The 14214-nt window shown below is 44.3% G+C and overlaps 1 protein-coding gene across 2 annotated transcripts in view; it reads right to left on the bottom strand.

Moving 5' to 3' along the window:
• Nucleotides 1–14214, bottom strand: part of LOC142787008 (decapping and exoribonuclease protein-like) — a 123003-nt gene that overhangs the window by 22655 nt on the left and 86134 nt on the right. The window lies entirely within an intron of this gene.

Here is a 14214-nt window from a genome sequence, read left to right as displayed (position 1 = left end):
CAGAAAGGGCATGCATGAGTACATTGCAAAAGAATTCAAGACTTTATAAATAATTTACATGCGCTACAAGAAAGAGAATTTGTGATGCCAAAGCAGTTCAAATTGTATCATTCAATTACCAGCCTACAATCAGTAATAAAAAACAAAACCTCTGTCATAAGAAAAGTTTGTACGTGAACCGCGTGAAGCCACTGCAGTGACCCAGACAACACATCAAATGCACTTTGCCTTCTTTTGTCATGCTTCTTATCCGATAGGCAAATGTCTTTGTCGATGCTACTCTTACAGATATAATCAAATTAGTCACTAAAGCTCTACCCACTAAAAATGCTAACCCCCCACTATTTAGAACACTTCCCGCTAGATTTAGAACACTTCCCGAGAGCTGGCCATGTTGCAAGTTCTTTGCCACCATAACGTCACAGAAAGGAGTGTTAAGACGGCAAAGTTAAAAAGTACATGCACAAGCAAAATTTCCCAATGATGAGGCCCGTGAAGTGATGTTAAACTCGTTGCTTTTCTCTCGCCAACCCCCATTTTCATGCAGAAACTGAAATAAAAACTTCCTTGAGACTTGACTGATCATAACCAGTTTCACTACGTCCACTGTGGCAAGGCAAAGGCCAGCGGGGTAGTCAGAGGATAGAAGACCAGGCACGTTCCCTCCTCCCTCCAGAAATTTTTCTCTCTGTATAACAGACCCCAAAATAATACTCAACTACATCTGCCTGCCTGGGCTCCACTTCAGATGAAAATTGTGCCTCTCCCCCTTCGGAAACGTTATTGCTGCCTTCGCACTTGCTTCATATGCGGCAAGTCAGGTGGGCTCGCGATTTGCTTGAGCAATCTCAAATTGGCCAGCGCTGTGGCGCTTGTTTATGTACATTTGTTGATAGGTGGCAGCACACTCCAAACGATTCACTTGCTGACCGATTTGAGAGTAAAATTTGAAAAATGAAAATGTTCTTCGCACCCTGATAAAGGTGTGACGCGATGTGATTGAAATCATTCGGCGGAGAAAATTATTCATATTTCTTTCAGCAGTGATGTTGAAACAAACCATCTAGATGGCAAGAATTTCACAGTGGACGTAGAAGGCTATGAAAGCACCCACAGTGACAGCGACGATGCACGATCAGCTGCTAACTCACAAAGAGCAAGTTACACTTTACGTCCCTTCGTGCGTTATTGCTTGTTCACACTCATAAATTACTTTGATTGTATGAGGTGTATGATATCTTGGATATCAAAATAAAACAATAAAATAAATCAGTCATAAAATCAATCGAATACAATGACTGCATGTAGCGTAATTATAATAGATATTATGTAGTGCTACATGCCGCCAACAACCTCAAGCTCGAACACCAAATTAAAATGGCTAGAGCTATGTAAACGTGCAGTCACTGCTACAATCTATGCCTTTCGGCTAACTTCATTCAACTTCAGTGGTACCTTCTGAATGGCAGTATTGTCGACAAATTTTCGCAAAGTTTATGAGTTTACATTGTGAAAAGCAAACGCATACATTTTTTTCGATATGCATTTTTTGATCATACGGATCGAAGCTGTAGCATTCGGGTACAGTGAATAGACCAATCTCACCAGCAAGCTTCACTATGTCACCGCAACCGCAGTGCATGCTGGTAGCAGTAAGTTCTCGGTACGTTCAACTGCCTGAAACCGGTGCATTAGCGAGCTTTAACAACCGCATTTGCATAAATTGTGATGGCTAGGCTCACGTGATGCTGGGATGCAACAGCAGCAGCCTCAAGTAAAACAACTTGGATTTTACGTGTTATAAAATAATGTAAAACACCCACAGGAATGTGTGCAACAGTGAACCAAATCGGACAGAGCGGCAACTACGATGCACTTTCTAGTTCTGCGTATTTGTGAATGCTGTGTGCATAATGCATCGTGTTTTAGCAATGCATTATTGCGGTATAACAAACTTGCCTGCGCGACCAATGAGCCGGTGTAAGAGAGCAAAACTTCACATAACATGTGCTCGATTCCCTTGGTGGAGCGATCGCGCGAGCGGCAACAGATGCGATGCAAAGTGTTTTTTTTTGGGCAAAACAAATATATCTATTGTTATAGTGCACCAACAACAGGAGCAAGCGTATCACTTTGCGAAGAGGATGAAGGCACCTGTGCATTAGACGCTTGTGCGAGAGGCTACTCAGCCATCTTGTTCGGCTGCCGATTCACTGTGGACGCTATACTATAAACCTAGATCTCGCCCCGTCACATTGGGTGGACGTGCTGGGTGACCGCCTCGCAACAGAACTTCGCAGCGGCTATCGTATGAAGGGTCATTCTGCAACGATGACAGAAAATACGGTGTCTGCATCTGCTCCTGGTGTTCCTGCGGCTGGAGATGATGCGGTGACTACATCTCCTCCTGTGACCATATTCTTCGTGCTCGAGACCCCGCGGGATCCTGGCACGTTGAGCGGTTCTGGCGATCCAGATGAAGTAGACGTTGAAGATTGGCTGGCAGAGTACGAACGTGTGAGTACTCTATATTGATGGGGCCCGACATTTATACGTGCGAACTTGTTGTTGTATTTTAAGAGAATCGCCAAATCGTGGTATGAAAAGCTTGAAGCAGAACTCGGGAGTTGGGCATTGTGCAGGAAGAAAATTTTGGACCTGTCCAGGAAGCCTATTGGAAGAAAAATGGCCCCGAACAATATGCTCGCGTCTAGGGCACAGACCTCGACAGAGTCGTACGTCTTGTACATAAAAGATGTGTTAGCATTGTGTCGCAAAGCCAATGCTGAAATGCCTGAGGCTGACAAAGTTGGACATACTCTTAAGGGGATCGAGGACAACGCATTCAACTTCCTCATATGCAAAAATTATTCCACAGTGGACGTCAATATAAAGGAATGCTGGCGCTTTGAGCAAGCGAAGAACCGGCGGATTGACAGCGTGTTTGCCCGCCTTCCGAATACGGCTGCAACGTCTTGTGAAGACCATGCAAAAACACAGCCGCCACCTCCAGTTTCATCAGATCATGTGACCCAAATTGAACGGCGTGAACTTGAAGCCATTACCCTTGCTCTGGTTCACACTGCTGCAAGTGACACGACCCCACTCACTGCTAACAAGGTTCAAGCCATCGTCCGCCAAGAACTCGCCAGCATAGGTATTCCCTCAGTGTGCGCTTTGCCCAGCCCGCAGCGAGCTCCATTATGTGCACCCTCGTCCTATCATGAGCAGCAGTTTACGGCTCAATCTCATGACCCTGCTGCGTGGAGAACCGCCGACAATAGACCAATTCACTTTCATTGCTACCGTATCGGTCACGTCATCCGTCACTGCAATTACCTCTGCTTCTCTCTACCTCAGACGTCCTCTCCCTACCAGCAGTGGTCGATGATTGGAAACAGCTTGGATTCCCATCGGCTTTCGTTATCATTTACCAATGCCCGGACAGTGTGACAGAAAAGCGAATGGCCTACAATCAAAATATGGGCGAGATGGTAAAGTGCACTTTTCTTTTAGTTGTTTTCCTTTCTCAATAATTAAAATAAAGCAAAAGTTTTGGAAAATATCTGTGATATTTAACATGGGGGCAAAGGGCTTTCCTGACACATACCGTGGTTGCTGGCCAATGCTCACAGATTTTGCCTGTTTATCAAGCTTACTTACTTTTGCGTATTATATACTATTCGACAGAAATTCGTGGCATGCGAGCCCGTACAAGCGGCAAAAAAAGTAAAGTGGTTACAGCGGATGTGTCCGCTTCTTTGGTCACTTTGTCATGAAGTCAGACGAACAGCTACCGAAGAGCCATGGACGCTCATTTGTTCTGGTCATTAATTCAGTTCGCACTGGCTTCTCTACGGAACATCTCTTTTTTTGTTTCTTTTCATTCAAAGGACCAAAGTGTACCAGCAAGTGCACAGTGTGGCATTTAAACTGCACACTTTTTACCACACACACGCCTTTTGGTCCATGCAGAGCCCTACTGCACTTAAGAAAAATAGTTCACCAAAACTAACCAACGACAGGCAATTTTCAGAAGCCCACAAACTAGAACGGCTGTAAAGCACTTACGTAATAGTATAAAACTCATCAAAGATATTGCAATTCATTTAGCTTTAGGCCAATGTAAACGCATGCATAGTTTATGCTCACTTCCACATTCCACAGCGTGTTACGTGTATGACTGCGCACCGTTTTCACCTCGTTCGCTCGTTGGATAAACGCCTCCTTTATTGAGAGGCCTACTGCACGAGAGGAAAAACAGCTGCCACACGCTTTCCCTCCTTCATTTTAGAATGTTCTCGGTCGCTAGTGTCACCTGTGGCAGACGGTGCAACAACGCAACACTTTGCATAGCCTCCGAAACAGTGGTGTACAGTTGCAGGTCTGGAACAATTCTCGACTGACGCGCCCTCATGGGCCGAAGATGAAAAATGCTGAGCTTGTACCGCCCGCCGCTGTAATGATAGTGTCGGTCACGACCACCACCGTGTGGCGGTTGTTTAAAACTGAAGGCAGGCCAACTCCACTGGGAGCGCGAGCCATTCTTCCGGCATCTTTTTAGAGGAGGCGTTGGTTGGGTAGACGTTATGGCCGTCACGGCCGTGCAGCGATGAGCTGTTTATTCAATTTGAAATAGGAGGTGAGTGGATATCAGCAGTACTTGTATTTGCCCTTGTTCTGTCAGTGGCATATGCGAATTGGTAGTCAGGTTTACGGCGGTGAAAATAGCGCATGTGTTAAGTAGCGGGCGCTACGTAGTCCTAGCTGTAGTCCTAGCTCGTCTCGGCGAGATTGCACATGGCGTAGTTACTGAGGCTCTTCGATTTTACACTTCTGGCTACCCAAGGGCTGCCAGAGCATGCTCGTTTTTTTTCGGGCTGCTCCGTACCTCCCGCGGTGCACTTCTGGTTGGCGTTCGTTTTTCTGGGGTCAGACGGTCCTGGCGACCCGCGAGGGTCGCCAGACGGTTTCAGGAAAATTCAGTCGTGGAAGCTTTCTGGAAGGTTTTGGGCATGGTGTAAGAATAGTTTAGGTGAGAGAACAGCGCATAGAGAAGGCTTCGTGGGGAGAGGCGCATGCTGTTCTGGTTAGGAAACCTCTCCAGAAAGGGCTCGCTAAACTAGCCACCCACCGCCGCCGCTTGCTTTACCGCCGCATTCTTGCTGTCCCTTTACTCCACGCTGGACATGTTGTTGCTTGTTTTTCTGAACGTGCTCACGTACGTTGGCACTTCAACGTCCTTCGTTGTTCAGTGTACTAGTGTGCTTCGCGATCGGGAAGTGCTTTGTACCCTACTGCAACACAGACGTAGGTGGTGCAAAGAAAAGTTTTCGCTTTTTACGTTACCGCCCCAGACAACACAAACACAACCTCAGGACGTCCTCAGTATGCCTCCGTGAGGACAATATGACGCCCTCAGAATGTCCTCTTATGGTAATAGAAAGGCGCTAATCCCGTCCCCTTGTCCATGCACATAACAACCTCAGCATATCCTCAAAACAACAATTCAGGACTTTTTCAGTATCTTTTCAGAACAATGATAGCGTGGCCGGTTCGGTACTGTGGGCAGTGATACTACTTAGTATTTACTTCTTTTCATGATATTTTCATATATCAAAAGAAAAACACCTGCGAGGTCTCGAGTATATATACTGTATCAATCAACACAAAGGTGACAGTGCTAAACTATTAGAGTAAAACAAAGCTTGATGACTGAAATTTATTTATTTAACAGTAATTAATCACAACTGACAGCTTTGTCAGGCATTCGAGTACGTGTATAGTTTGAAAAATAAAAAGCGGTATCAAGATAGTCAACACAGCTCAATCAACTACGTTTGTTATCTTTTCGAAAGTTTGACACAGTGTCCTCATCACCACGTGTATCGCGCCCAATGCACTCACTAGTGTTTGAGGCTCCGCTCTGACAGCCTATCAGTACACTCGACAGGGGCGTTGAGTTGACTTTCCCGAGGTCGGGCCATGTGTGAGATGCAAAAGTCGATCCTTTCACATTGGGACAAGGCTGCTTCGAAGCCCAATTGATCGCGATTGGCTGCTGTTCCAGGCTGCTTCGAACCACACCTCGCCACGGTCGGCTGGTGACAATGCATCCATGATCAGTCTGAACGCTGAGCAGCCCAGTGCACCCATCAACACGGCAATTCACCTACCGTCATCACCTACGATTTACACTCTCACACATATCTCACTTTTAACCATGCACACTAACAACAAAGGACACGAATCTTCACTAGTTCACTGCACTTTTCCTCACAGGGACGACGCTGCCATTTTGACAGTCAGTCGGCTTGGAATGGCTTAGCAACTTGACTATCTAGAATGGTGCCACATAGTCAATGGTTGCCAGCTGCTAGTTTGTTATTACGCGCTACAGCAGCGTATAATGACTGATTTAAGGCTGTGACTTTAGGAACACACTGTTTCAAATGGACATTTCACAATACCAGGTACGATACCTAAGCCAATCGATTATGTGTGTCTCATTAAGCGCAATGCATAACTTGAAAATTTTCTGCAAAAAAACGAGGCGAAAATATACAATAACTTTATGACTGTAAGAAACAAACTTGTGGAGAAAGTGTTCACGTATGAAATGCATCTACTTGGTACGCAAAGGTCTTCAGGAACAATATCTAAGTGCTCAGTGCAATGCTTTTGTCATCCCCAAAAGATCCTTAACAGGACCTTTTCCGGACCAATTGTTGTCCTCAGAAAGTTCCGGGGCAAACCAGCTTGTGTCGTCCTCAGTAAGTACTAAGGTCGATGAAAACTGTGCAAGGACGATTGTACCATATGAGGATGACCTCAAAACATCGAGTGTTGTCTGGGGCAAGATCAAGCCAGGCTTGAAGCATGGAGGCGGGCGATCCCTCGCAAGGACCGCGTCCTTCAGCGGACAGACCATGTGTGCGAGAAATATTTCGCCCCACATTTTATTTTGAAAGCAGAAATTATGCAGAAATTCTGCAGAAATTAATGGCCGCGTTCTGATGTCTGGCAGCAGAAGAGCAGGACTTTCAAAGGACGCCGTGCCATCTATTTTCAAAGGAGCGCCTAGTTACTTGTCTAAGAAGATAAGGAGTCCTTGAAAACAGTCGAGGCGGCACGCTTGCGGTGCAGCTTCCTCTGCGAACACAGGCGGGACCTGCAGTGGGACCAGCAGGTCTCAAGCCGAGCAGCAAGCACTAACAGCCCCAAATTCAGATGCTAAAGTCAACAAAAACAGCGATGTCGTCGCGGCAAGTGACCCCGCCACATCACCTTTCGATGAAATGTTCTGCGTTGCGTCCACTTTGTGCCTTCCGACGTTATCCTGGGGTGTTCATCGCATTGACTTGGAAGGGTATCATGACCTCGTGTTCCACGACGCCTCTCTGCTGCGCGCAAGTGATGGGTCATGTGTGTTTTTCAACAGAAAAACTGTGCATGTGAAATGTGACATGACTGTACAAGTGCATATAGTTGGCAAGCCGGTTGATTGTAGCGCAATGGGTGTAAATAATTTTGCTGCAAGGGCATCGCAAATTGAACATATCTTGAAAATTGTTGACAGTGTAGATATCTGTGGTGGAGGACCCAGTTTGAAGGATTTTCCTCCTGTGGACCCTGAGTCTGCTTCCATTGACTGGCAAAGCAAATTAAGGCATAAAAGGTGCCAAATGTTGTTACCGAAGGGAAGCATATGTCGTGCATGCAGCAGTCTCTTTGATACTCTTAGAATTCATGCAAAGAGGCAGGCTGCTCGAGCAGAAAAACGGCAACCACTGAAGCGCATGAGGCTGTCTGTGTCGCCTACCAAGAAACACAAAGTTGACGCCTTGCGTCAAGCAAGGGCCATTTTAAAGAAGGCACAAGCACGGCTACTGAAGCGCAACCAGCTAATTACTAAAGAACTGGAAGAAAGTAAAGTTGAAATAATAAAACTGCAAGAAGAGGATATCAAAAAGAAACTCCTAGCTTTTGATATTCCACCAATGCAGCTTCTTCTTGTGCAAGAATGTATATCTGCAGCTAAGTGCACTACGAAGAATAACAGGCGCTGTACAGATGACTGGCTACTCCTATGCCTCTGGCTTATCGTCAGGAGCCCCTCTACTTACACAATTTTACGAAGCAATAACGTATTGCCGATGCCATGCACAACCACCATTAGAAGATATATAAATATGGTGGGGCTCAAATGTGGTTGTGATGAGAACTTTTTAAAGCTCTCAAGATTAAATTGGCAAAGAAGACACCCTTTCAACGCAGAGGGATGCTTATTCTAGATGGGATACAGGTTATAATTTGTCATTTAGTATAACTCAATAACTATATCAGCTACACAAAAACTAATTGTAGATTTAAAATCTACACTAAGAACTTTCTCATTAGCTGAATTTCGAAGTCTCTAGCACAAATGTTCAAATAAAGTTTTTTCGGGGAGTGTCTCCCTTGAATACGCGATAGCTGAGCAGGTATATATCCTCGAACTCTTTTGGGGACACGATCACTTTCGTGTGACTTCGCGTCATGTTGTGCAGTGACTGATACATGTACTAAAGAGACCTGAGTTTGTTAAGCCGTCAGCGTCGCGGCAGCTTACCTTGCATCGTTCTCGAGGCAGTGTGCGCCAGCTGGCTGTTTCGTTTTCGTACGCGGCGAATGATCGTGCGAGCGTACGAAATCGTACCCTAAATGAATACGCTCGAGGATATTATTTCAGCTTTTTGGCGAGTTTAGCTACGTATTTCCAAGCGGACAATGCAGAAAAAAACCAACATACACGCGGCACGTTGTTTCGTTTGCTGCCATGACGGTAGAGTTTGTTTACGTTTACGCTGGCTGTCCCAGTATTTGATTTTGCGATCTTCGAGAAGCTTCGGGTTGTCTCGGGTTCCCCACACACCTGACCATGACGCTGTTTTTTGTCCAGACCGGAACTAGCTGACTGACCCTCTGGCTAGCTCTGGCTACCAGAGAGCTCCCAGAGGCCTGAAAATTGAAGAGCCCCACTGTCTCTTGCTGCAAGTAAAAACCGGACAAATTTGACACGTTCTTCGGTACAGTGTTCTAGCCCCGATTCAATTTGGCGTATTTTTTAAATTAACGACACACTGTTTTCGGGGAAAACTTGAAATTAACTGAAACGACCTGGTTCCTAAGGACAGGTGCCCAGCCACTGATTGTGTTTAGGTCCGTTCGATTCGCCTGCACCACGTGAACCAGTTCACGGGTGCTGCACTTCGCCATTCGTTTCAGCATTGCAGCATTTATGACCTCTGAACCCTGCCATTCGTTTGAAAAGGTGCAGAAGAGATGCAGCATTGGTTCACGATTTTCGTGCACCTCCTACGCTGATGGTACCGGCTTGGTGGAGCCGCGCGTGCAGCTGAGCAGACGACGCAGCACTTAGGCGTAGGCGCTGCACCCACCTCTACGAACGCGGTGTTTTGCCAAGATGTTTGCGCCTCATAAACTGTCCACATGTGCGGTTTGTCATCGCTCAGTGTTAGCTTAATGGTGTAAATTAAGCGAACATAAATAAGGCCTGCACCTTCTTGGCACATCGTCATTCGTTTTGGGGGTCGCGCTGTGCCAGCACCCTGAACTCGCGCTGCACAATTTCTGAACTTCGCGTGCACAGCAGTGAGCCGGTTCTAATTGGTGCAGGTGAATAAACGGAACTTACGTGGACGCGTGGTGCGCGGCCATTTCTTGTTCGCTTCTAGCGGACTGCCTGCCGGTGACGACGAGTGCATCTCGCTAATGCGCCATGCGATTTAGGGTTCGCGCCAGTGCTTTTTTAGTTAATTCGAAATTATAAACTTGTGCGAGTGGTCATACTCAAAAGAAAAAATAGATGTGAAGGCTGGTGCCGAATGCGAGAAAGTCATGGGTCATCTACTCTCTAATTTCAGCTGCGCCTGTATAATTTTTTTCTTTTACGTAATGCTTTGACGCAATAAGGTACTTCGGTATTATTGGGTCTACTTTAGTGGAATTGTACTCTTGGAAAAAAATGTTATGATAAAATTTTAGTTTCAGCGACTTCAGGATTTCATTTATCGATATTGAGACAGTTGTCATTTTAGATGTTGGCACATTTTAAGAGTTGTGATTAGTGAATAAGTACGCAATGTTGGCGAGAGATGCTATTCTGAATGTAATGCATTTATTCAGAATTTTCATTGTGTAATCTGTCGTAAATGATCTATCATTGCAGTATCTGGCCACAACCTCCCACAAGTATACGTCAATTAACTCACGGCCTTCAGTCCCTGGCAGCTGCGAAGCAACTGAGCACGGCGGCGGACAGATCTGAAACGCAGCAGAGGGTGCTAAGAATCTCTGGATCCGGACAGGCCGCCATTGGAACCTGAACCTGGCAACGTTTAACGCTGGAAGCTTATCTGGTGAGGCAAGTTTAGCTGTACTATTCGAGGAGCTAGAGGGTGTTAAATGGAGTATAATATGGCGCAATGAGGTTAGGAGGACAGCTGAGGCCTATACGGTGCTACGAAATGGGCACGTTCTTTGCTATCTGGGCTTGGCTGACAGAAAAGGACTTGGAGTGGGGTTTCTAATTTACAGAAACATAGCTGGCAACATAAAGGAATACTATAGCTATAATGAAAGGGTGGTACGCATCGTAACTAATCTCAATAAGCGATACAAGATGAAGGTTGTACAGGCTTACGCCCCTACATCCAGTCATGATGACGCTTCAGTTGAAAGCTTCTATGAAGACATGAAATTGGCAATGAGTAAGGTAAAAACACAGTATAATATACTGATGGGAGACTTTAATGCAAAGGTAGCAAAGAAGCAGGCTGGAAACCAGGCAGTAGGAGATTATGGCATCGGTACTAGAGATCCCAAAAGAGAGCTACTACTAGAATTCGCAGAATGCAATAATTTAAGGATTTTGAATATCTTCTACCGAAAACGAGGAAACCGTAAGTGGACATGGAGGAGCCCTAATGCCAAAAAAACGAAATAGACTTTATAATGAGTGCAGACCCAGGCATCGTGCAGGATGTCTAAAAGAATGCAAGGCACGATGCAGTGATCATAAAATGGTACGGTCTCGAATTTGTCTAGACTTGAAGAAGGAACGACAGAAACTGATACGCAAGAAGCTAATCAATTAGATAGCACTGAGAGGGAAAGTACAGGAATTCAGAGTCGCTTCAGAACACGTACTCAGCTCTTATTGACGAAAACAACCATAGCGCAGATACCGTGGATGATAATCTGATGAGTATCATTACGGAGTGTGCAGTGGAAGTTGGAGGCACAGTAGTTAGACATGACACTGGCAAGCTTTCCCAGGAAATGAATAATCTCATTAAGAAGCATCAAATCATAAAAGTCTCAAGTACAACAAACAAAATATAACTGGCAAAGCTTTCAAAGTTGATTAATAGGCATAAGGAATCCGATGTAAGAAGGTATAACATGGAGAGAATTGGCTATGAAAACTGGAGGAAACTTCAAAGCAGTGAAGAGAAAACTTGGGATATGCAAAAATTGGATACATGCACTAAGGAACAAACAAGGCAAAATAAATACCAATATGAATAGGATAGTTAAAATAGCGAAAGAGTTTTACAGAGATCTGTACAGTAACGGGAACAACCACGTCCTTAATAATATAAGAACTAGCATTAACCAAGATGACACCCCATCAGTAATGATAGAAGTCAGAAAAGCTTTGAAGAGCATGCAAAGAGGCAAAGCTGCTGGTGAGGATCAGGTAACATCAGATCTGCTGAAAGATGGAGGAGAGATTGTGTTAGAAAAACTAGCCACGCTGTTTACGAGGTGTCTCCTGACGGGAAGTGTACCAGAGTCTTGGAATAATGCTAACATCATCTTAATACATAAGAAAGGAGATGACAAGAACTTGAAGAACTACAGTCCGATCAGCTTGCTCTCTGTAGTATGCAAGCTATTTACAAAGGTAATTGCTAACAGGGTAAAGAAAACATTAGAATTCAATCAACCAAAGAAACACGTAGGATTTCGAACAGGCTAATCAACAATTGACCACATTCATACTATCAATCAGGTAATAGAGAAATGCTCAGAATATCACTAACCACTATACAAAGCCTTCATAAATTACGAGAAAGCGTTTGATTCAGTAGAAATATCGGCCGTCATGCAGACACTGCAGAATAAGGGCCTCGACGAAGTATATATAAACATCCTGGAAGAAATCTACAGGGGATCAACTGCTACCATAGTGCTTCATAAAGAAAGCAACAGAATACCACTCAAGAAGGGTGTAAAGCAGGGGGACGCAATCTCCCCAATGCTATTTACCACGTACTTACAGGAGGTTTTCAGAATCCTAGAATGGGAACAGTTAGGGATAGGAGCTAATGGAGAGTACCCTAGTGAACTGCGCTTTGCCGATGACATTGCATTGCTAAATAACTCAGGGGACGAATTGCAACTCATGATTACGGAGTTTGACAAAGAGAGCAGAAAGGTGGGTCTTAAAATTAATCTGCAGAAAACGAAAGTAATGTACAACAACCTCGGAAAAGAGCGCTTCGAGATAGGTAATAGTGCACTTCAAGTTTTAGAAGACTATGTCTACTTAGGGCAGGTAATAACCGCGGAGCCGAACCATGAGATTGAAGTAACTAGAAGAATAAGAATGAGGCGGAGCATATTTGGCAAGAACTCTCCATTTATGACAGGTAGATTGCCACTATCCCTCAAGAGGCAGGTATATAACAGCAGTATCTTGCCGGTACTTAGCTACGGAGCAGAAACCTGAAGACTTACAAAGAGGGTTCAGTCTAAATTGAGGACGACGCAGTGAGCAATGGAAAGAAAAATGGTAGATGTAACCTTAAGAGTCAAGAAGAGAGCAGTGTGGATTAGGGAACAAACGGGGGTCAAGGATATCATAGCTGAAATCGCGAAGAAGAAATGGACATGGGCCGGGCATGTAGCGCGTACACAGGATAACCGCTGGTCATTAAGGGTAACTATCTGGATTCCCAGAGAAGGCAAGCGGGTTAGGGGGAGACAGAAGGTAAGGTGGGTAGATGAGATTAAGACGTTTGCGGGTATAAATTGGCAGCAGCAAGCACAGAGCCGAGTTAACAGGCAAAATATGGGAGAGGCCTTTGTCCTGTATTGGACGTAGTCAGGCTGATGATGACCTATCATCAGCTAAATGTATTATCAGTTGCATATATCTGTTCTATTTTATTGTATGGAGTGAGTGCCGCTGGTCAGACTATTTATAAATTACATAAAAACACATGATTCTTTCTGTTGTCCAACAGAATCTCTAGAAAATTTACACAAAAAATACTGTTTGCAAAAAATATATGGGCCTAAATATTTACTGGGTTTTGTGAATATTATTTACAATTTTATACTACGAAGGCATACTTTTCCCAGTCCAAGTACTTAGTAGAATGCCCAATGAATATTTAGATGAATTTTATGCTGCTTTGTTTTGGCAAGATTATCCTTTTGTTGGCACCACAGCTACTGGATATAGTAAACTTTTTCAATGCTTGTAAACATGTGTTACATTTATCAACTTTCTAATATATGTATTGCTTTTTTTACAGGTCAGCTATTTGTTCCTGAAGAATGGCAGCAGTGCTGAATATGTTGCGCACAAAAAGCTCCATCATATTGTACTAATGAGGTTACAAACAAGTACTGCTGGGCCACTGAGAACAATTTTCCATTTAAAAGCCTGCAAATGTGCTGTTGCTTCCACTTGGTGAGCATCAACAGAAAACAAATAAATTGGTTTTGCTTTGCCTTTTACTGGCGACATCCTTAAGAGTTTTTGCTATGTCAATGCTGTGATATTTTGGTTGCTGTTCTTTACGAAGTGTTTCACTAGGACCAAAGTATTGCACATACTGCATCACTGATGTTTGTTTGAAAGTTTGACCTACTAATAGAATTTTTTTTCAGTTTATATATGCTGCCCTCCTGAAAAAAGCCAAATTCAGCAATCTGGAGCAAGATTAAGCATTGAAGCAGTTTCACTGCCACCGCTTAAATGTTGTATTATCTCATTTCCTGTTTTTCAAGCTTGCCGATTTGTGGGAGCTGGGAGCCAGAGCACATAACTAATTTCATTGTTTAAACAGTCAGCTGGACAATAAGTGGCAGGACTGCTCAATAATGAGCATTGAAATAAAATAAAGCATTGACAAT

This window comes from Rhipicephalus microplus, unplaced genomic scaffold (assembly GCF_043290135.1).
Source record: "Rhipicephalus microplus isolate Deutch F79 unplaced genomic scaffold, USDA_Rmic scaffold_41, whole genome shotgun sequence".
Taxonomy (NCBI): domain Eukaryota; kingdom Metazoa; phylum Arthropoda; class Arachnida; order Ixodida; family Ixodidae; genus Rhipicephalus; species Rhipicephalus microplus.
This window is presented reverse-complemented; position numbering and strand designations above follow the sequence as displayed.